General features: G+C 32.0%; 1 long non-coding RNA gene and 1 pseudogene across 4 annotated transcripts; one reads left to right on the forward strand and one right to left on the reverse strand.

Annotated features, from left to right (window-relative positions):
- The first annotated feature begins 1,761 nt into the window (after positions 1 to 1,761).
- LOC131641668 (uncharacterized) lies at positions 1,762 to 4,060 on the forward strand (annotated as a pseudogene).
- Positions 4,061 to 7,885: 3,825 nt separating this feature from the next.
- On the reverse strand, positions 7,886 to 12,404 carry LOC131641666 (uncharacterized). Of its 4 annotated transcripts, none has more exons than XR_009295597.1 (5): positions 11,477 to 12,404; positions 11,166 to 11,373; positions 10,905 to 11,050; positions 9,364 to 9,415; positions 7,886 to 8,583 (listed from the first exon to the last, which is right to left on the reverse strand). It is a non-coding gene; the product is annotated as an uncharacterized LOC131641666 (long non-coding RNA). The 4 variants fall into 4 exon arrangements; XR_009295596.1 differs by having other exon boundaries at positions 7,886 to 8,752; XR_009295595.1 differs by having other exon boundaries at positions 7,886 to 9,415; positions 11,477 to 12,401.
- Between the last annotated feature and the right edge of the window lie 9,971 nt (positions 12,405 to 22,375).

Raw genomic sequence — 22,375 nt, forward strand, 5'->3', positions numbered from 1 at the left:
GAAAGAGCTCTGAAAACAACATATCTCCGGATAGAGATCAGTAGTGGCGCATAACAAGAAACAAACAGAAAATCAAATATTTTCTCATGTAGATCAAGACAGATCTCTGGGGACAAAGGGCCAATTGAAATAACATGTACTGTTGTTGTTTGATGATCTGTTTCTGGTTTGAAGGTTGAATATGAGTTACAAAGAGAAGATGAATTCAGATTCAAATCAACCACATACGACTTCCTCTCATTTTGCTCTTTTATCGATTCGGGTCAAAGAAAGAAAAGATAGATAAAGAAAAAGAGAAAAAACAACATAATAAACTAATAATAAAAAAACACAAAGTGTAAAATAATAAGACATGTTTTTGTGAATTTTCATGATTTTTGGACTAAAAACAAAATTAATATGGAATTTTGAAGTTAAAAGCTAATCAAAATAAAAATAGTAACATAAAATAAAGCAGAATAAATTCCAGCCATCTGATTTAGTCAATTGACTAATTTTATGTAGGATCTAAGATCCAGAACTAAGGTGCATAATAGAAATAAAAACAAGTATGTAGAGAATCCCATTCCGGTCATCTTCTCAGATGAGGACAAGTGGCTCCGATGGCCACTTGTCACACACACAGGCGGCACGCAGATCACGAGGCAGGGAGAAAGAAAAAGTAAAAAAATAAAAATAGAAAATAAAACAAGAGATAATTAGCTTTTATTAATTCCAAGACAAACTCTTCCTTTTCTCAAAGAACCATTCACGTGACCAATATATCATCATTATCATACTTTGGCAACATCATCATTATCTTACTTTATCACCTTTCAGAAAAGAAAAAAAAAAACCAAGTATTCTTCCCTCATAAATATAACTCACTACCTTTCTCATCTTTATGATCAAAATGAACAAAAACAAGTATTAAAAGTTTGAAAGCAGGGACGGAGCTATTCACAACAAAGTGTGGGCCCATGCCCCCACTATATTTTAAACTTTTATACACATCATATAATTATATTATCATACTCACACCTCATATTATCAAACTCACTCCCTTTTATGTCGTTTTATGTCACTTGGTCTTTGCATACTCACTCTCTTTTATGTTAGTTGGTCTTTGCATTAAATATACAAATGTTATTTAATTAGTCATGGTATTTTAAGTTAATTACACGATCAACTCCTCAATGTCATACTATACTCAGGGACGGATGCAAGTGATGTTAATTGGGGTCAAGTGACCCCACTTGATTTTTTCCATTAAGACTAATAATAATAGTTATTGATATATTGACCCCACATAAAATATCTTAATGTCCCCACACCACTCATTTACTTTAAATTTTATCCTTTAGGAAACATAAATCTTACACTTAATTTTTCTTTATTGTTTTTATTTTCAAAAGTAATTGCAAATTAAAATGGCATAGGAAGTTGAATAGTTTTTTTTCTAAACTAAATCTACCGTAGCACCAATTCTTCCATTCTATTTTCTTTTTTGTCTTCTTCTTTCTTCTACAAACTAATTTATTTTTTTTCTTCACAAATCTCCAACTTTAAATCTTTTTTTATCTTTTATCAAAGTGAAGCTAAAAGACAATCATTCAAGTAAGTTTCTTCCTTCATTTTTTGTTGTTGGATATATTATTATATTATTGTGTTGTGATTTTCTATTTTTTTCTTAATTTTTATGATGTTTTTAATTTTAAGCTTATGCTTGTAATTGTATTTGAATCAAGTAACTAATTAGAGTTGTATTTTTATGTGTTAGAAATGGAAAAGTATTTCAAAAGAAAATCAACATTAGAGTCTCAACAAGTTAATGAAGTGGAAAATACATCAACACAACCATTAGAGCCATCTTTGAAAAAAAGATTTTTAGATGTTGATTTGGATAATCTTCCTGCTGATCCTGGAAAGAGGAATCAAATGTCATGTTATCATCCAAATGATCGAGATGAAATTCGAAGAGCTTATTTATAAAAAGGGCCTTTTCAACCAAAGGACCATAATTTTCCCCAACGACAAATTGGTACGTCTTTACGTAAGTTCAATCCTGATTGGTTTCTTGAATTTGGTAGTTGGTTGGAATATAGTGTATCAAAAGATGCTGTGTTTTGTTTATGTTGTTACCTTATGAGATATGAGATAGGAGAACACAAAGGTTGGGATGCATTTGTGACTGAGGGATTTTCAAATTGGAAAAAGAAAGATAGACTCAATGTCCATGTGGGAGGTCCTAATAGTGCTCACATGATTAAGAGGGAATATCGGATTCATTTAACTGCAATAGTTCATTGTATTCGACTTTTATTAAAGTTGGGATTGGCATTTCGCGGTGATGATGAATCAATAAATTCAAAGAATAAAGGTAATTTTCTTGAGATTCTACAATTTCTTTATAATAATAATGAAGAGATTGATAAAGTATTGAAAAAATCTCGGGGAAATCTCAAATTAGTGTCACCTAGCATTCAAAAAGATATTGTGAAAGTTGCTGCTTGTGAGACCACAAAAGTTATTATTGATGATCTTAACAATGATTTCTTCTCTATTTTAATTGATGAATCTCGAGATGTTTCAGTTAAAGAGCAAATGGATGTTGTTTTACGCTATGTAGACAAGAAAGGATGTGTCATTGAGAGATTTCTTGGCATTGTCCATGTTGCAAATACAAGTGCTATGTTTTTAAAGTTGGCACTAGAGTCTTTATTGGCAAAGTACAATTTAAGCTTTTCAAGAGTTCGTGGACAAGGATATGATGGGGCTAGTAATATGCGAGGGGAGTTTAATGGACTCAAAAGTTTGATTTTAAAAGAAAATAATTGTGCATTCTATGTTCATTGTTTTGCTCACCAACTCCAATTGGCACTTGTAGCGGTTGCTAAAAAGCACGATGATATTGCTTGGTTTTTTCTTGTAGTTAACAATTTATCTAATGTTGTTGGAGCTTCATGCAAGCGTAGAGATATTCTTAGAGAAAGTCAAATTCTTAAAGTAATGGAAGCATTAGAGAGTGGAGAAATTTTAACTGGCCGCGGCTTGAATCAAGAAACTACACTAACAAGAGCCGGAGATACTAGATGGGGATCACATTATGGTACATTGCTAAGGTTGGTTTCTTTGTTTCCTTCTGTCTGTGATGTGCTAGATATAATTTTAAAAGATAGCCTTAGTGCAGAGCAATGAGTTGAAACTCGTCAATTATTGAATACTTTGCAATCCTTTGAATTTATTTTTAAATTGCATTTGATGAGAAATATATTGGGAATTACTAATGATTTGTCTCAAGCACTACAAAGAAAAGATCAAGATATTGTAAATGCTATGACATTTGTTAAAGTATCAAAGGAAAGATTGCAAAATATGAGAGAATATGGTTGGTCTGGTTTGCTTGATGAAGTGACATTGTTTTGTGAGAAGCATAGTATTGACATTATAAATATGGATGATGCCTTCATGTTACATGGAAAACCAAGGCGTAATGTTGAAATAGTTTCAAACTTGCATCACTTTCAAGTCGAGGTATTTTATCAAGTGATTGATAGACAACTTCAAGAGTTGAATAATAGATTTACAGAGGTGAATAGTGAATTGCTTATTTGTGTAGCAAGTTTAAGTCCAAGGGATTCATTTTATGCATTTGATAAGGAAAAATTGATTAAGTTGGCTCGATTTTATCCCTTATTAACTTTCTCCAATAGAGCTCATGGGACTCGACAATCAACTTGAAAATTATATCATGGATGTTTGTTCTAGTGAACAATTTTCTAATTTACATGGAATTAGTGATCTTTCAAGAATGATGGTGGAGACTAAAAAACACATTGCTTATCCGATGGTGTATTTACTTCTGAAGTTGGCGTTACTTTTGCCTGTGGCTACAGCAACAGTTGAAAGAAGTTTCTCAGCTATGAATTTTGTGAAGAATCAACTGCGCAATCGGATGGGGGATGAATTTTTGAATGATTGCTTGGTAACATACATAGAAAGTGATATATTTGATGGTGTTGAAAATGAAAATTTTTTACAACACTTTCAAAATATGAAGACACGTAGAGAGCAATTATAATTCTTGAATATTAAGTTGTCTTCAATTTTTCTATATACAGTAATATTTTGTTTTGTAATATTTAACTTTTTAGATATACATTATCATCATTTTACACATAAGTCTTTATATGTTTTCTATAAATATTTATATTATGTGATTCTAATTTTTGTATAAAAAAAATTGACCTTGACCCCACTTATTAAAACTTCTAGATCCGTCCCTAGTTCCATGCCAATGAAAAATATCCAAAAACACAGAAAACCAGAGCTATTTTATTTCTGAAATTAAAACAAAAACAGTATCAGTTAAATTTCACAATAACTTCAAATGTTGGAATCAAAACCACATTGACCACAACATAAAACGTTCCTGAGAAAAAGAAGAGGAAAAAGAGATAGATTCAATAAATATTATAAAATACATTATTCAATATTATATTATTCAATATTATATTATAATAGTTTTAATAATATTTAAATATCATTAAATAATATATTCAATAATATTTAAATATTATTGAATAATGAATTTAATAATATTCAAATATTTAATAATGTATTCAATGTATTCAATAATGTATTATTGAAAATGTATTGAATAATATTTATATTCATTAATATCTTATATTATTTATTATTTAATTATTTCAATTAATATATTTAAATTATTTTAATTAATTTCGATTTATTTTATATATAATTAATTTCAGTTTAGTTATTTTATATATAATTAATTTTAGTTTAAATTGCCTATATGACGGGGAGTAAAAATTATAATAAACCCTATTAAATATTATCACATCATACAAATTACTTAATTATACATTAAACAACTAACTTCATACACCATTTCAAAAAAGTTCAATAATATTATCCCATCATCCTCTCATACCACCGGAACAATACATTTCCATTTCATATCATATAACGAACTACTCCCTCTGTTTTTTTATTATAAGTCGTTTTAGAAAAAAAAATTGTATTTAAATATAAGTCGTTTTACAATTCCAATGAATAATTAATGTTATTTTTCCTATTATATCCTTAAATATTTATTATTCTCTCTCCTCTCAATTATATAAATTTATCTTTCACATGTCATTAATTAAGGATAATTTTGTAAAAAACCTTCATAACTTCTCATTTTCATACAACAATTATTATTTTTCTTAATCTGTGTGAAAAGTCTAAAACGACTTATAATAAAAAACGGAGGGAGTACTTAATTATATCTTAAACAACTAACTTTATAGATCATTACATTAATATTATACTAAAAAATAGGTAATGTTAAATTAAAAAATCAGTAATTACAACTGCAAAACAAACCACTGCAGCAGCTATAGAAACAAAATCCTCTAATCATCTTTTCTTCGAATGCCAGTTTGCTAGTAATGTTTGGAGCTGGTTTTACAAGTCTATAGAGGTTTCTACACCGCCGTCGTCTTTGGAGGAATGGTGGACTCGTTGCTCGTCTAGGTCTAAGCAGTGTGCGGTGGTTCTCAAAGCATCAATTATTTATATCTTTTACTTTGTTTGGGAGGCCAGGAATTGGGCTAGATTCAAGAATATTATCCCCAATCTTCGTGCCTCTATTCAAAAGATCTGCAACCATATCTACTTAACCGGTTTGACTACCACTGCGACTTTCAATTCTTCTATGGATGATTTTCGGATTCTTAAAGTGTTTGACATTAAAATTAGGCCTCCGGATGCTCCTCGTATTTTGGAATTTTTTTGGCAACCTCCCCCGCCTTATTGGGTTAAATGTAATATAGATGGAGTTTTCCCTCTTAGTTCCACGTCTGCGGGTTGTGGTGGTCTCTTCCGGGATCATTTAGGTAATTTCTTATTAACTTTCGCTAATTTTGTTCCTTGACCTTTAGCTGAATTCCAGGGTGTGTTATGTGCTATGGAGTTGGCTATGGAAAAGGGTTGGAACAATCTTTGGATTGAGTCGGACTCCAAGCTTGTGGTTCAATACATCTCTAATTCCTCTTTGGTTCCCTGGCAGCTCCGTAGAAGGTGGAGAGACTGCCTTTCCTTTTATTGCAGCAGGCGTATTTTTTTCTCCCATATTTACCGAGAAGGCAATACTTGTGCAGATTTCTTAGCTAATGTAGGCTTAAATTTAACTTCTCTAACTATTTTTGAGTCCATTCCTCTAGGTTTAAGAAAGGATTTTGTAAGTAATAGACTAGGTTTGCCTTGCTTTAGGTTCTCATCCCGTTGATGTAGTTGGTTTTGTCTCTCCTTCTTTTTTGAGGATGTTTTCCTTTTTTTTTTTGGTATCTTGGGCTGGTTTATTTTTAATATATGCGGCTCTATTCAAAAAAAAAAAAAAAACAGATAAAATAGTAAGCATTTGAAGACTGGTTTACCAATTACACTCATTCCAAACTTGCCCCCGAGAAGACCATAGCTATTTTATTTCTGCAAAATGAGTTTGGTTGGTGGCGGAAATGATTTTTTCATCATATTCAAATCATGGGTTCCATGCCAGTGAGCAATATCCAAAAACACAGAAAACCAGAGCTATTTTATTTCTGAAATCAAAACAAAAACAGTATCAGTTAAATTTCACAATAACTTCAAATGTTGGAATCAAAACCACATTGACCATAGCATAAAACGTTCCTGAGAAAAAGAAGAGGAAAAAGAGATAGATTCTTCTTACATTTGGATATGGAAAGGTTTCGGAGAAAAAAATAGAAAGGAATTGAGAGCATGAAGAGAGAGGAAAACGGAAACAATTAGGGTTACAGAGATTCCTTTTCTTTCTATTTCTATATCTTTTAATCTATATGCGTACATCAGAGGTTTTTCTTATGGTTTCAAAATAATGTTTTTATGGAGAATTATATATTTTGCGCTCGGGTTATGAATCAGTTTATGGACATTGTAACTAACTATTATAGCAGTGAGACTAGTAGAGATAAAGGGCAATGTGAAATGGATGACAAAAATCTCTTGCTTGATTGGTTTACAGACAATGTACGAGTTTTACAAAGTTGAATCGGGTTTAATGATCTTGTTGCGAAATTCTTTGGAGTCTGAAACTGAGAATTCAAAAATCATTTTGTCCTGTTATGTTGATCATTTCCAGAGCCTTGATTCTGAGGATGCTGGATGGGGTTGTGGATGGCGCAACATTCAAATGCTTAGTTCTCACTTGCAAGCACAGAGGCGGAAAGCAAGAGAGGTTTTGAGGTTGCTTGGGAAAAGGGTTTCGATGCCTCGGAAGCTGCTTAACTTGATCATGTTGTTTATGGTTCAAAAAAATGGATAGGAACTACTGAGTGTGCTGCTCTCTTGCATTCTTTTGCTCTTTGTTTAAGAGCAGTGGATTTTGGTCTTAAGGAATCTCAATATGTGGTTGGAGCAAATGTTGATAACACGGCAGATAAATCAAGAAGCGACAAAGTTAGTTATTGGTCGTTTTGTAATGGACTTCTTCTTTTGAAAAACCTTAGTTATTTATTTTAGTCCTTAAAGTTATTCTCTATTAAACATGTTTTTGGTATAACTTAGGTTGATAAAATTGTTTAGTTGTCCTTGCTTTAATTTGAATAGAAAAATCTTAATTCTCAGGAGCCCAGATTTAATTGTTAAAAAAAGAAGAATAAACAAAAGTGTTTTTGGTTTCAGTTTCATACTCCCAATTTCTTCATTTCAATTTGACAGACTCCATTTGTTCTTAATATTAGCAAAAGTTTGTCAAAGAAAGTAGATAAATTTGGTCCAAATTTTAAATTTAATGAAAAACATAGAGAGAGTATGTTATTTTTAGTTTCTTTTCAAAAAAAATTCAATAATCTATGTGTATGCTGTAATGGCTAGTAAATGTGAAAGGGGATTGTTGTTATATTAATGAACTTTCAAGAACAAAAGCTCTTCTGGATATATATAGCCAAGGAAGAGTATACAGAATGCAAGAATGCTGGAAACCTAAGAAGAAAATACCCACTAACGGGTCCAGCAAGAGAGGAGACAGATATTAGTCATTCCACACCTATTTCTTATCCCCTATACTACTATACACCTTATATCCTTCCAATCTAGTGTTAGGAATCTTCACACGCAGACTGCGCCTCCGTATTTCTCGGATCACCAACAAACATATTTTCGCATCTATGTTTTCATTCTGCTGTGCTGGCTCAATCTCTTGTGGTTCCAAGTTGCTGACTGAATTCCTTGCAATACCTCCCCCATTAAGATCAACCTTGTCCACAAGGTTGAGATTAGGATAAGTCAACTTTATTGCTTCTTGATCTTCGTGGAAGTCTGGGCTTGTTGACTCACAATACATTGTTTAATGAAAGCTTTGATATGTTGTCGCATGTGTGTCCAATAAAATTAAGAATCTGTGTGTGCGATAGTGCGAGTAATGCCTGAATGTCCCCCAATTGGTGATGAGTGAAAATCCTCTAAGATTGTTTGAATGAGTGTGCTCTTATCTAGTATAACTAGTCGATTGTGCCAAGACAAAAGACCATGTTTACTGCCGTAGTTCAAATCTGGGCATGAATTTGATTGACATTGCTGCAGTAAGGTCAACAAGCAAGGATCAGGTTGAAGTTCTGCACGCAACGCATCCAGAAGTGAACACCTTGGTGCAGACCAAGCCATTAAACACACCCTAGAGAGTGCACCCGGCTTGTATTCAATAGTAAAATCAAATATAGTGCTCAGACCATCACCCCATTACCCTCTGCTGGTCAACACATGAAGATTGTTTAAGAATTGTAAATACTACTTGGAATATGACAATTACATTATTGCATTTCAAACAAGTTAATTACATATAGTATACAAAGTCTGGTAATTCAAGAAGATAACATGATGCTTTGCACCATTCCTAGTGACCAAGAGATCAATGACACATCATTTTAAACCGTTGGGCTATCGGGAGGAATTGGGGTCACATACTCTATAAACTTAAAATCAGAAACAAATTCTAACAGTGATGATTAGAGATAAAAACTGAGAAATTCATACGCAAATATACACATCACGAATAAAACACAAGTGCAGAAAAACCTGCAGATCATAGAAACAACTCAAAACAAGGGAGAAATCGATTAAAAGATTTCAAGTGGAAATTTAAAAACACAAACAAATTCCTTCAGAAACAATGATTAGGGATCCGAACTGAGAAGTCCAATGTCATGCTGAAGAAACAAAATATTACAAAGGAATAAAAAAAATTGTAGCTTCATAAACAAGATTCACATGCTTATCAACAAAAGAGCAGTAAAACCTAAGAATCATACAAAAACTCTAATGGGAGAGAAGCACAAGAAAAATGGATTATAAGAATACCTATGCGACCAATTTTCATTCCTGAATGAGCCAAGGCACGACGGAGAGCAGCCTGAACAAGCCAAGAAATGGAAAAGGACTTCAGATTGTGTGCTAAAGTTTGACACACTCCAAAATTTTCAATTTTACACACTCCATTCAGTCTTGAATATAAGCAAAACTTTGTCAAAGAATGTTGATATTATGTATTTAGTCCTAAGCTAAAGATAACAAACAAACCGTTGTTGAGGTAATTTGCATTTACTAAAGTAAGTTGTTTCAAGAAGTTCGCCTTTTCTAAATGAAGCATATAATTAGTTGTGTGATGAACATAATTCCGACAATGGAGTATATCTGTTTTGCGGCAATATCAAAGTTTATTTGTTAGTGCTTCTGATGTTTGTTATAGAATTCACACTATTAGTGATCTTGTACTGGGAATATGATGATTGACGGTCTCTGCATGGAAGCAGCTACCGAATGGAAGCCATCACGGGCCAAGGTACGACACTCGTTATTTGCTTACCTCTTGCATACACTATCAGGTGTGTTAGTAGAAATTTGGATACTTGCTATGTTCTATATTTTTCTTGCCACTGGTGTAAGTGTATGTTTTCTGCTGAATCTTAAGCCAAATCACCCAAGATGTTAAATTTGATACTTAGTACAGTTTAGTATTTTGTGGCTGTGCAGCCAGTTTAGCACAGTTTAGTATTTTGTGGTTGTGCAACCAGTTTAGCACAGTTTAATATCATATGCATACCACATCAGAAACTATTTGTAACAACATCAAACAAATAGGTTCATCAACAAGCTATAGGTTCATTACAATAGTAGTTAGATTTAACATGAGTACAATTCAATTTTTACACTTTGATCCTTGTTTTAGACCGAAACATCGAATGGCTCGTAAGTTTGAAGAACAGTAATAACAGCAGCAACATAAACTACTATAGAAGCTAAATAAATCACAAAAAAAAAACTGCACTAAGCAGGTGTAAACAAATCCATTTTGTGCTCCATTTTGGTATTTTCTGTTGAACAATGTACATTTTCCCTGAAAAATACACCGTTAAAGGCCAAAATCCAATAACTACAACAATTCCAATAATATGGTAGAACTAATGATATCATAGTTAATAGGATTACAAAAACATACCTCCAAACCAATTTAAACAGGTTGATTTTAAACAGACCTGTTTAAAATCAACCTGTTTAAATTGGTTTGGAGGTCTGCTTTTGTGAACCTAATAACTATGATAGCATTAGTTCTACAACTAGTGGAAATGTACATTGTTCAACAGAAAATACCAAAAAGGAGCACAAAATTCTATAGTAGTTTATGTTGCTGTTATTACTAATCTTTCAGTCGCGGTTTTCTCGACTTTAAGGTAAACAGGATGACAGTAAACTTGGAATGCGCCAACTAAATGTATAACGGGTACACTAGTTAAACTTCCTTTAATGCCCTGGTTTTCTGTAACATGTGCAGTTCAAATCAAAATTAGTCCAACTAGTCTAATGAATTCTCGTAAAAGAAAAGGTAATAGAATCATTTATACCTATAATTTTAGCAACCCCAATAGTGGAGTATGTAAGGGACATAACAGCCGCAATTAAAGTTCAGGCCAGTGATAAGGGATCAAAATCAGGAATTTGAGACAAATCCGGTCCATTTCTATGCATACAATTAGATCTTTTAATTGTCCTGTTAATCAAATTCAAACACAAAAATCACCAATTAACACAAAATTCATATCATCAAATCTTTAAAATTTCAATTAAACTGTCACGTTTTATTTTATTTCATAATTAATACTCACATCATGCATGTGGAAGCTATTATAGTGGATCTAATAGACACGCCAAAAAAATCCAAATATTGACCAAATCCACAAATTTTTCCCTTAAAGCCGCCAGCAAAAACTAGTATCATTGATGCGCCAGCAATCCATCTGAGTTGAGCAATAGACCATGGCAATGAAAGCATAGCCCACGATATTGACAACATCTCTGAACCTATCACTGAACCTATCAATGAAAGCATAGCCCATGTTATGCGAGCACTTAGTGTAATTCAGCTGATGTAACTAAATAAGAGTGCAAAAACTTAAACATAATATAAAACAATTACCTAATTAATCAAGGAAATTATAGTTGACAAAGAAACCCAAAAGAATCTATCTCGAAAGTGAGGTGGTAACGGCAGAAATAGAAAGAGCTCCGAAAACAACATATCCGGGTAGAGATCAGTAGTGGCAGATGATGAGGTTAGTTATGGGTGGCTACTGATAATAGCAAAAACAAAAAACTAAAATGGTTGTTATGATTCAAAACACGAAAACGAGTAGTCTTTAAATAGGGGTGGACAACGGTCGGACCGGTTAGGTTTTCGGGTCCAAAACTTCAAACCGGCCAGACCATTGGATGACAAATACAGGCCCAGTTTCGTCCGGTTAAGATTCGGTTTTGGTTTTTCTCGGTTTCAGGTTTCAAGTAAATATCTTGTGCCTTAATAAAAATCCAAAAACGGATTTGATCATTTAGATTTTGTTGGAAACTTTCATGGGTGACATGAATATGGATACTGTTAATGTGAGAGATAGAAAAGATAGAAGAAGAAAAAGAAAAAGAACAAGAATGAGGGAGTGAAACTGCTCGCGTAAGGTGGTGGTGTAGCGGCAGTAACATGGATCAATCAGCAGAACAACGTTGTTGTGTTGAAGATGTATTAGAATTTGGTGGGGGAAAAACTGAGATAAACGGCGCAAGAAAGAGAGAGGAGAGTGTCTGACTGAAATAGGATTTAGTTATTGCGTCCAGAATAATAAGTATTATGGGCCGGTCGGATTTGGGTTTAATTTAGTAAACCGAACCGACTCATTACTATCCAGCTATAACTCCATAAAGATTCCGGCTAACCCGATAACCCGAGTATGACCCGCCGCTTGCTTTGGATTACCATGGGTCGGACAGTTTGGACCGGATTACTGCTTGTACTTTTGTCACATGTTTTTTCTGCTTTTACCAATAAATACCAAACGGTTTGTCACCTCTGTATGTGGAAATGAACCAACCTGAGATGTGAAAAAGTGAGAGTATCATTTAAGAAAGAAATTTGTGGTTGGACCCACGAAAGTCTATAATCAATGGGGAGTTGTAGTGTTGTACTATATAGAACAGATGAGCTGTATAATTCAGAAAAGAGTCCTTTTTCAATCTGTATATTACAAAAATTGATCTATATAAATTTAAACCAATCTAAACAGTCGTGATTTTGCACGACAATATCTACATTTGTTACACATATTATTTTATAGAAGTTGTTTTATTTAATTAATTTGTTAAAACTTCTTTCTAACACAAACTTTTTTTAATAAGTATTTATTTTTGCGTGTGTGGTTTTAAAATAAATTATGCTAAAAATTATAAATATTATATCATAGATATTTTCATTTTTTATTTTATATATAAATATTAAATTTAATTAATTTATTAATGTTAAACAATTGTTTTGTGTAAGAATAGTTAACTCTAACCATACTTTTTGATGACTGCTTTTTAAAATAAATAATGTGAAAAGATTGAAGAGTAAAAGTACTTATAAATTTATATATTATAGTTACTCTATTTTTTATCAAACATATTAAAAAATATTAATTTTAAGTCACTTCTCAAAGACAAACATGTTTTTAAGATAAATATATTATAATTAGAATAATATAATTATTCTTATTTTTATTTAAAATAAAAAAGATATTGATTTTAATTGAGTGATTAATGATAATATTGGTTTTTATTTTTCTGAAAAATGAAGAGAGAGAAAGCTCCTCTTTCTCTCTACTTCTGCCGGTAACCATCGTCTTTTTTCAGGGGAGTTAGAGTTGGGATGAGTTCCGATGTAGTCATGGAGTGGAAGACTGTTCAGAAGAAAGGTTTTAGGGCTCTTGGTTGCAGACGGGACACCTTTCCTTTCAATGGATGACGTCGGGTTGGATTGAACGAAGTTTTTGTTTCTATCTTTTTCTTTGAAATATCCATGATCGTATCAAGGCAAAGGATATTTTCGATCTCTTCGGATGCCATGGAGAAGTGGTGGAAGTAGTGATACCGTCTAAGTTAAACAAGTTGGGGAAGAGATATGGCTTCGCTAGGTTCTCGGAGGTGGAGGACGCAAGAATGTTGGGGTGAGGCTTGATAAAATTTTGATAGACGGGAAGAGGATACACGACAACGTCCCTAGGTTCGAGAGAAAGAAGAGTTTCGGGTATGAAGGCGAAAAGGTAGGAAGAGGGGAGCGAAGCTCGGGGTTAGGTCCTGTTTCAGCCTCACCGTATTATGGGAAGGAAAAGGAGGTTGGGAATGGGGTCTCTTATACAAGCCCTGTTTCAGCCACAAATGTGTGTTGCTCAAATGAATATCCCAAAAATAACAATGTTCCTCGCTCGATCCTCCCCTGATGTTTGAACAAGATTTGGTTCTACACTTTATATGTAAGTTTTGAGGATGACAACACATATATTTTATATGTAAAAAAATTTGTTTCTAATGTTTTCTTGAGTGTGTAGATCATAAGCTCTATATGATTTAGGACTATTGTATAAAGAATCATCATAAATGTTATCGTCAAAAAGACTACTCTCTTTCATTTATGAAGAAACATCAACAATTCTATGGAATGCTGAATGTCCATCAGAAAGAGGATTTCCTGTGTACTTCTAAACAAGCTACTTCTTTTGAAGTCTCAAGTGTCTCTAGAAGAAACAAGGTCTACAGGAAGTTATTGCTTCATATCAGAAAAAAAAAGTCTACATCAGATACAAGTTGTTGCTTCAAAGATCAGATGTCAAGATATGTTCGTCAGAAGAGTTATTGCTCATTATTCTAAAGACATAGTCAAGATCAGCTGACAAGGATCAAATCATAAATACAGTTTAATTGATGACTCTTATTCAAATATTTAGACATGTTCCTCATATATGTTGTTGCATTATTATCTGAAGACATTGTTCTATTCTAAAAGACTCACACGCTACTACTTGTATTGCTCGTGTTGTCTCACTCTCAAATCAGTTATCTCTTCAGATACATATTTGATCTAAGAAGTCCTGGGTCGTACTTCATAAAGGTTGTTGTCATTATTTCTGAAAGATAAAGTTCCGCTCCTAATAGGTTCTGATGTTCTTATGTTATCCCATAAAAAAAGTTACTGAACTACTCATCAGATACATCATCAAAAGAACAAAAAAAGAAAGTGCTCTCTTTCAAACTTAATACTTTAGAGTCAAAAGTACATCATTTGAAGATAAGATCGAGAAACTTTCCCAAGTGATTCAATAGAACGACCTGCTTAACAACTCACACTTATCAAGACGTTTGTACTATTCAAAAGTGGTCTTCCACGCCATCACATCAAAGCTGTAAGCTACAGACTAAGGAAGTAACGTGTTTTACTATTGAAATTATGACAAGTCAGACTTTGGATGTTATACCACATGTTAAGACATCTGATCCAAACAAACAAAGAATATCAATCAAAGAGAAGTTTGAAACAAACAAAGAGAAAAAGAATGACATGCTTGGAGCATTGTTGGTGACAGATGAACAATTCTCAGATGAGGAAAGAATTGATTTTATGTTGGCATTGCTTGTAGCTAGTTACAAAACTACTTATACTATAAGGGCCCGTTTGGTGCGCAGGATAAAAGACAGGATAGGATATATGTATCATATCCTATCTTAATTCAGTGTTTGCTGACACAACATGATATGATAAGTTAATCCTGAAACTTATCCTATCCTGCCTCACTAGTTCAAATTGTTATCCTGAATATGAGCTGGGTTAGAATCCGACAGGATATGATAAGAAAATGATTTACTAATTTACCCTTATAAAATATAATTTAAAATAAAACATTAAATATGACAAAATATAAATAAAAATTAATTTGATATTAAATTAAAAATATTAATAATTAATTTAATAAAATAAAAAAATTAGAATATTTAAAAATAAAATAATTGTTAAAATTTTAAAAATATGAATTCTAATTTTATTTTTAATCAAATTAAATATATATATATATATATATATATATATATATATATATATATATATATATATATATATATATATATATATATATATATATATATATATATATATATATACAAGAATTCATGATTTTTTCAAGAAAAATTAAAACTATTTACTCAATAATGTTAATGAATATTTTTTAATTATAATTTTTTTATCAATTTATAAATTTTAGAATATTTTACAAAATATATATATATATATATATATATATATATATATATATATATATATATATATATATATATATATATATATATATATATATATATATATACGCGCTTGTAAGATAACTATATTTTTTATAAACTAATCTGTAAAATATTTTAAAATTTATACTATATGTTGTCTTGTGTCAACCAAACACATGATAGGATAAGTCTTATCATGTCTGTATCATATCCTATCCTTATCTTGCTTGATATCCTATCATGTCCCTATCATATCCTGCGCACCAAACGGGCTCTAAAGTCTTTGGCCATCAATTTCCTCACTAAGATTCCATTAGCTTTGGCACAACTAAAGGTACATAATTAATTGCCACAATATTTGGCTGAGATATAAATGCAATGAATATCAATGAATTCGTATATCAATATATGCATACACACTATTTAGTAAAATGATATTCATATATCCTTTTAAAGGCTCATATGTTTATATTTAGTAAAATGATTCATGTTGCTTGAATATCAATCTCTTTACTAAATATGTTTATATTTAGTAAAATGATTCATGCTGCTTGATAGATTGGAGTGACTCACAAGATATAGCCCCGACTGGAAGAACTGATGTGATACATAACCATAACCATGTGTAAATAATCTGTTATCTATGCTTGATTTTACGTTTTAATTGATTTTATTATTTCTAAATTCTTTAACATACTTTAACTCTACACATTAACCATGATGTAATATTAGACCAAGGGGTTTTCAAAAAAACCGCGAACTGTACCGAACTGCCAAACCGAACTGTACCGAACCAAAAATAACTGAATTAATTATAACAATTCGCAAACCGAACCGTGAATTTAACTATAGTTATCCAACTGAAACTGAACCGTTAATAACCAAACTGAACCATTTAAAACTAAACCACATAGTATATGAAATTACTGTGTTGTGTTGCTACGTACTGTTAATTTACGTACTAATTTACGTATGTACTGTTGTTAATTTAAATTCCTACTTACTGATTCTTGTAATTTGAAATTTATGTTGGCTAATTTTATTGAAATGAAAAATTTATTATCATAAAAAAAATTTATATGTTTTTTATAAATACAAATGCTAATTAAAATTTATAATATGTTCTTATTGTATTGTTTTAAAATCAATTTTAATATAAATATAATTTTATAACTAGTTTGAAAATACAATTAGTTTTAATATAAATTCAATTCTATAATTGATTTGAAAATATAATAGATCTTAAAAGTATAATTAGTTTAATACATATCTAATTCTATAGTTAATTTGAAAATATAATATTTCTTTACTGTATTTTTATTAAAAAAAAATTAAAAATATAAATTAGAAAGGTTGATTTTTTTCGAAAATAAAAAATTCATATTTTCCTTAAACTAGAAAAGTTTAAAAAAAATTTAAATAAAAAAAATCAGTTTTTTCAAAAAAAAAAGACATTTTTTTCCGTAAATTTGAAAATTCGATTTTTTCCGAAAAAAATTAAATTTTTGCAAAAATTAAAAAGCCAATTATTTTCGAAAAAAATCGATTTTTTATGAAAATAAAAAAATCAGGTATTTTTTTAATACAAAAATTGATAGAAAATTTAATATATATTTTTTTAAAAAATAATTCAAAACTAGATATAAATATAATTTTATAACTAGTTTGAAAATACAATTAGTTTTAATATAAATTCAATTCTATAATTAATTTGAAAATATAATAGATCTTAAAAGTATAATTAGTTTAATACATATCTAATTCTATAATTAATTTGAAATCTAATTCTATAGTTAATTTGAAAATATAATATTTCTTTACTGTATTTTTATTAAAAAAAAATTAAAAATATAAATTAGAAATGTTGATTTTTTTTCGAAAATAAAAAATTCATATTTTTCTTAAACTAGAAAAGTTAAAAAAAAATGCAAAGCAAAGAAAATGCAAAGCAAAGAAGCAAATTAGTCCATATTTACAATTTACATTTATCTCAGTAGTTACTCCCACCGTTCTAAATTATATAAAAATAATAAGTCCTTTCAATTGAGTGGAAGCATGCTGAGTCACTCTATGATACAGAAATTGGGTACATAGCAAGTTAGGCCACAGACCGAACAATTTTCGTTAAAAGGCCTGCCTAGTTCTTTAAAGCCTTGAAGGACAAAAATTTTCAGACTAGTTACACCACAGCTGGCAGAAGTTAATGAATGTTGGCCAGCAAGAACAAGGTCATGATTGAGGCCACTTGTCCTAAAAAAACTCAGTTTTTTCACAAGAGTGGGCGTTCATATCTCTGTGTATCCACTTTCTTTGAGTACAAAGCTATCCAAAATTGGTCTATTATCTTCACATCATGATTTAAGTGTCCCCAACTAGATGGTGACATTACATCATAAAATTAACCCATTCTTACTTTATTGCAATCATGTTGTGCCCTAGAAGTATACCAATATACATGTGCAAATTAGTTTCAAAAAGTGTTTATTATTATGGCCACTCAAATGATAATTAATTGACACGTGTTGAAGAATTTAAAAAATATATAGTAGTACTACTTGTTTACTTATAACAACACATGTGCTATTTCAAGATAGATTTTTTAGCTCACTCATTAAAACAGCTCATGATGATTCAGATTGGTAGTGATACTTCAATACTAGTACCATTTTAGTGGAATCAATTTGCCCTACAGTTCCAGTAATCTGCCCAACTCATGTCTCATGGGCCCGTTGTTAAATATTCTAGCCCTACTTGATTTTGGTCCTTAAAGTAAATCATATTTATTATTAATATTGTACATATAAATTGGTTATTTATTGTGTTTATATCTAGATTAATTCTATACTATTTTGTTTAATAATTCTTAATCTTATTGTTAACACAGCTTATGAGAAGAGACAACGTGTACCTTCTGCTTATAATCGGTTCATTAAGTAAGTAACATTTTTCAATTTTTAATTCTAAGATCACTAACAATGCATCTTCAAACGAATGTATATAGTTTAATAAAGTTTGATCTTAATGCTCTAATAAAAACTAGTTGAATCATATAATTAGGTTTTTTCTCCACCCACCTCCTAACCTTCTTGCCCACCCCTGGTGAATTTACCACAATACCCCTTGTTTCGGAAGTTCATTTCCGAAACTGTACTTTTTTTTGGAAAAAATGTGTTTTCGGAAATGAACTTCCGAAAACGTGTTTTTTTTAATATAAAATATTGATTTCGGATATGCATCTCCGAAATAAAGTCACTTTTCAGAAAATGTGGTGTTTCGGAAGTTCATCTCCGAGCGCACCCCCCTTGGAGGAATTCGGAAATGCACTTCCGAAAATAGGTCTGGACAGAAGAAAATGAACAATTCGCTTTATTTAATCGGGTGAAAATTACAACGATAATATTACATAAAATTAAAGTTACATATTGTTAAACACGGGTAGGTGGGGATGAAAGAGTGGTGGAGAGAAAAAAAGGCTTCCAAATTTCAAAAGGTTTATTTATTATTTTAATAAAAATACGTACAACTGAAAGTAACAAATGACGGAGGAGGTGTAACCGGAGCCGAAACATATGACGGAGGAGGCGGATGTCCGGAGGAAGAAGACCCGGAGGTACGTCCAACGCGAGACAAAGGAGCCAATCAATGTAAGCTATAATTTATCATTATCATCAGGGGACGTCATTACAAAAAATCAAGAAAAAAATCTTATTATTTTTAATCTTGATTTTTTAGAAATGACGTCCCCAGATGATAATGATAAACTATAGCTTACAATGATTGGCTCCTTTGTCTCGCGGTGGACGTACCTCCGGTTCTTCTTCCTCCGAACATCCACCTCCTCCGTCATATGTTCCGGCTCCGGTTACCACTTCCAAAAACTAACATGATAAATCCAATACAAATACACTGTGCGATACAATCCGAAATCAGAACAAAACAAAACAAAAACATGTTATTCTGCCCGACGAGCGTTACAAAATACACATCAAACAAAAAAAAACATGTTATTCTTCCTGACGAGCGAACTCCTCCAAATGAAGATAATTATACCAATCCTCGTCCCACTCAGTCTCAGAACCATCAGCGTTGATCACGACTCTCACGCCTGAAGACTGAGCTTGAGCATCCGGGCCCCGGGCCCCCTGGGAACGAGAAGTAGAGCCGGTCGAAACCTTCTTCTTCTCCTTCACCTCCTTCACCTCCTTCACCTCTTTCACCTCTTTCTTTGAAGAATCCTTTCTTCCCTTAGCGCCCTCTCTAGAAGACATGTTCCTGTAAACAATTGAAATCGATTAATATGCGAGACAAAATAAAAAACAAAAAAATTTGAACTTCTGATATATTTCGGAAGTTCATTTCCGAAAACTGGGATGGAGGTGTTTTCGGAAATGAACTTCCGAAACACCCCTGCGATGCAATTTTCTGCAACTTCCATGGCAGACCCCTAAATCAACCTTCAAACCAAATCAAAATGCTTCTAAACAACCTAAATACTACTAACAACCTAGCCATATATCATTTATGCAATTAAAACCCTAAATAACATGCATTTGAATAATAGATCTAAAAATTTCAAAACTTACAAAGTGTTAGGATTGAGGGCTTTTGAATGTTGTTTAGCAGTGTGATTGGAGCCTTGATGCAGCTTTGAAATTCTGTTTGCACAAATTTTCGCCTCTGCCACTTTTTGTTTTGATTTAGGGTAAATGATTGGGGGAGGGGGAGTGTTTTGATAAATCTGCAGAAATCGCAGTATTTCGGAAGTGAACTTCCGAAATAATTGTTTCGGAAATGAACTTCCGAAGTAAGTCAATTTTTTTAAAAAAACACGCTTTCGGAAATGAACTTCCGAAGCAGGGGTAGTTTTGGTTTTTCGCAGGAGGTGACCACCCATAGGGAGGTGGGTAAAGAAATTTTCTATAATTAACGGGTGCGTAAGACATCTCCTCGATGTTATACATATTGAAAAAAATGTATTTGACAGTGTTATTGGTACGTTACTCAATATATAAGGAAAGTCTAAGGATGACCTTAAATAAGGAAGGACATGGTAAACATGGGAATGAGAACTGAATTGGGACCGTATCGAACGTTCTTATTTGTTTTTCTATGTAGTGTGCTCAACAGCGAAATAGTACAGATTGCAAATACTTCGTTTTGAGGTTTATCAAAGAAATCCTTCAAATAAATCGAATAGAGATTTCAATCACGGTATGGATTTATAACTTAGGATTTGTTATATTATTTATCGGATATTTCTTATAATTTATTACTTTTAACTAAATCATGTTTATGTTTTTTAGTACTTCGATGAAGTCAAGTGTGTTCATTACACGAAACTTCAGTCGGAAGAAATCAAAGAGGAATTGTGTCAATATTTTATTGCGCAAAGAATCATATAAGGTATGAACAAAGAGGATTTTTGTTTTGGTGGTTACAAGTTAGAAGTTAGTTATTGTTTTCTGTTAGAGGTTTTAGGTAGAAGGTTGGTTAGAATTGTTAGTTGGTTATATATATATACTTGACTGAACTTGAATGTAGATTGAATAGAATGTTGGGTTTCCAATTATATGCATTTATGTGTAGCTATTCGAAATGGTAAATTGAGCTTGGATTTTATATGGATGATATGCTGTAGTATCTTGGTTTCTTCTTTGAATTTGGTTTTCTGGTTTTATGCAGGGGCAGTTCATGATTGGTGTAGCAGGGCATTGGTTGAATTGAGATATGGCTAAGCTTGAAGTAAGGATATGCAAGATGGAATCAAAAGGTTTTATTGAACATGACTTGGAATGATGAGAATGATGTTGGAACTTCACTACGCCAAAAAGGAGAAAAGACAACGCAGAATAGATAGTGCTTTATTTTAAAAGTGTTGCCATAAGTAAAAAAAATTGAACACGGAAAAAAGGAAAGGAAAAGCGCTGCTAAAGGCCCCTTTAAAAAGCGCTTTTGAAAAGCTCTGCTAAGGACCCACCTTTAGAAAGCGCTGCTAAAGGCCCCCTTTAGAAAGCGCTTTTAAAAAGCGCTGCTAATGGCCTACCTTTAGAAAGCGCTGCTAATGGTCCTTTCTAATTTTTAAAAACCCTAAAATATTTTTCCCATAAGCGCTTAACTCTTTAATCTCTTATCTCTCTCAAAGCGTTGTTTCTCTCTCGAATATCTTCATTAATCAGTTTATGGATTCCATCTTTTTCTTTTCTTCGTCGTGAGGTAATCCTTGAGTCACCTTTTCATCATTTTCTTTTCTTCTTCTTCTTCTTCTTCTTCTTCTCATTTTCATTATTGCGGTATTTATGAATAATATGAACGCCCTTTCCCTTTCATCAAATCTCCGCCGCTAGCCACTTGGTTCACCTCCCGACGTCATCAAATCTTCGCCTCCTAAAACGGTTATGAATCACCCATTCCACGGTTCTTCTTCGATTCCACGATGGAGATTGTAAGCCTATTATCTTGAATAGTCGTTGTTATTGAAAAATTGATGGTTTGTTCATCAATCGAACTGTGGCTGGAGATTTTACTGGGTAGACAAAACTGGGAACAAGTACTTCACCAGAAATGAAGAAGTTGACTGTATCAATAAGTGCTTTTCTATTTTTCTCACCCCTTTTTGTTTTTATTGATGTGGAGTGTTGTGTTATGTGTTTGTGTTTATTGGATTGATTGGTTTTATTCTGGTTTAAGATTTTGGGTTTATGGATATAGAGTTTGAGTTGTGTGATTATTTTTGTGTTTCCTTCTT

Source organism: Vicia villosa, unplaced genomic scaffold (assembly GCF_029867415.1).
Source record: "Vicia villosa cultivar HV-30 ecotype Madison, WI unplaced genomic scaffold, Vvil1.0 ctg.003916F_1_1, whole genome shotgun sequence".
Taxonomy (NCBI): domain Eukaryota; kingdom Viridiplantae; phylum Streptophyta; class Magnoliopsida; order Fabales; family Fabaceae; genus Vicia; species Vicia villosa.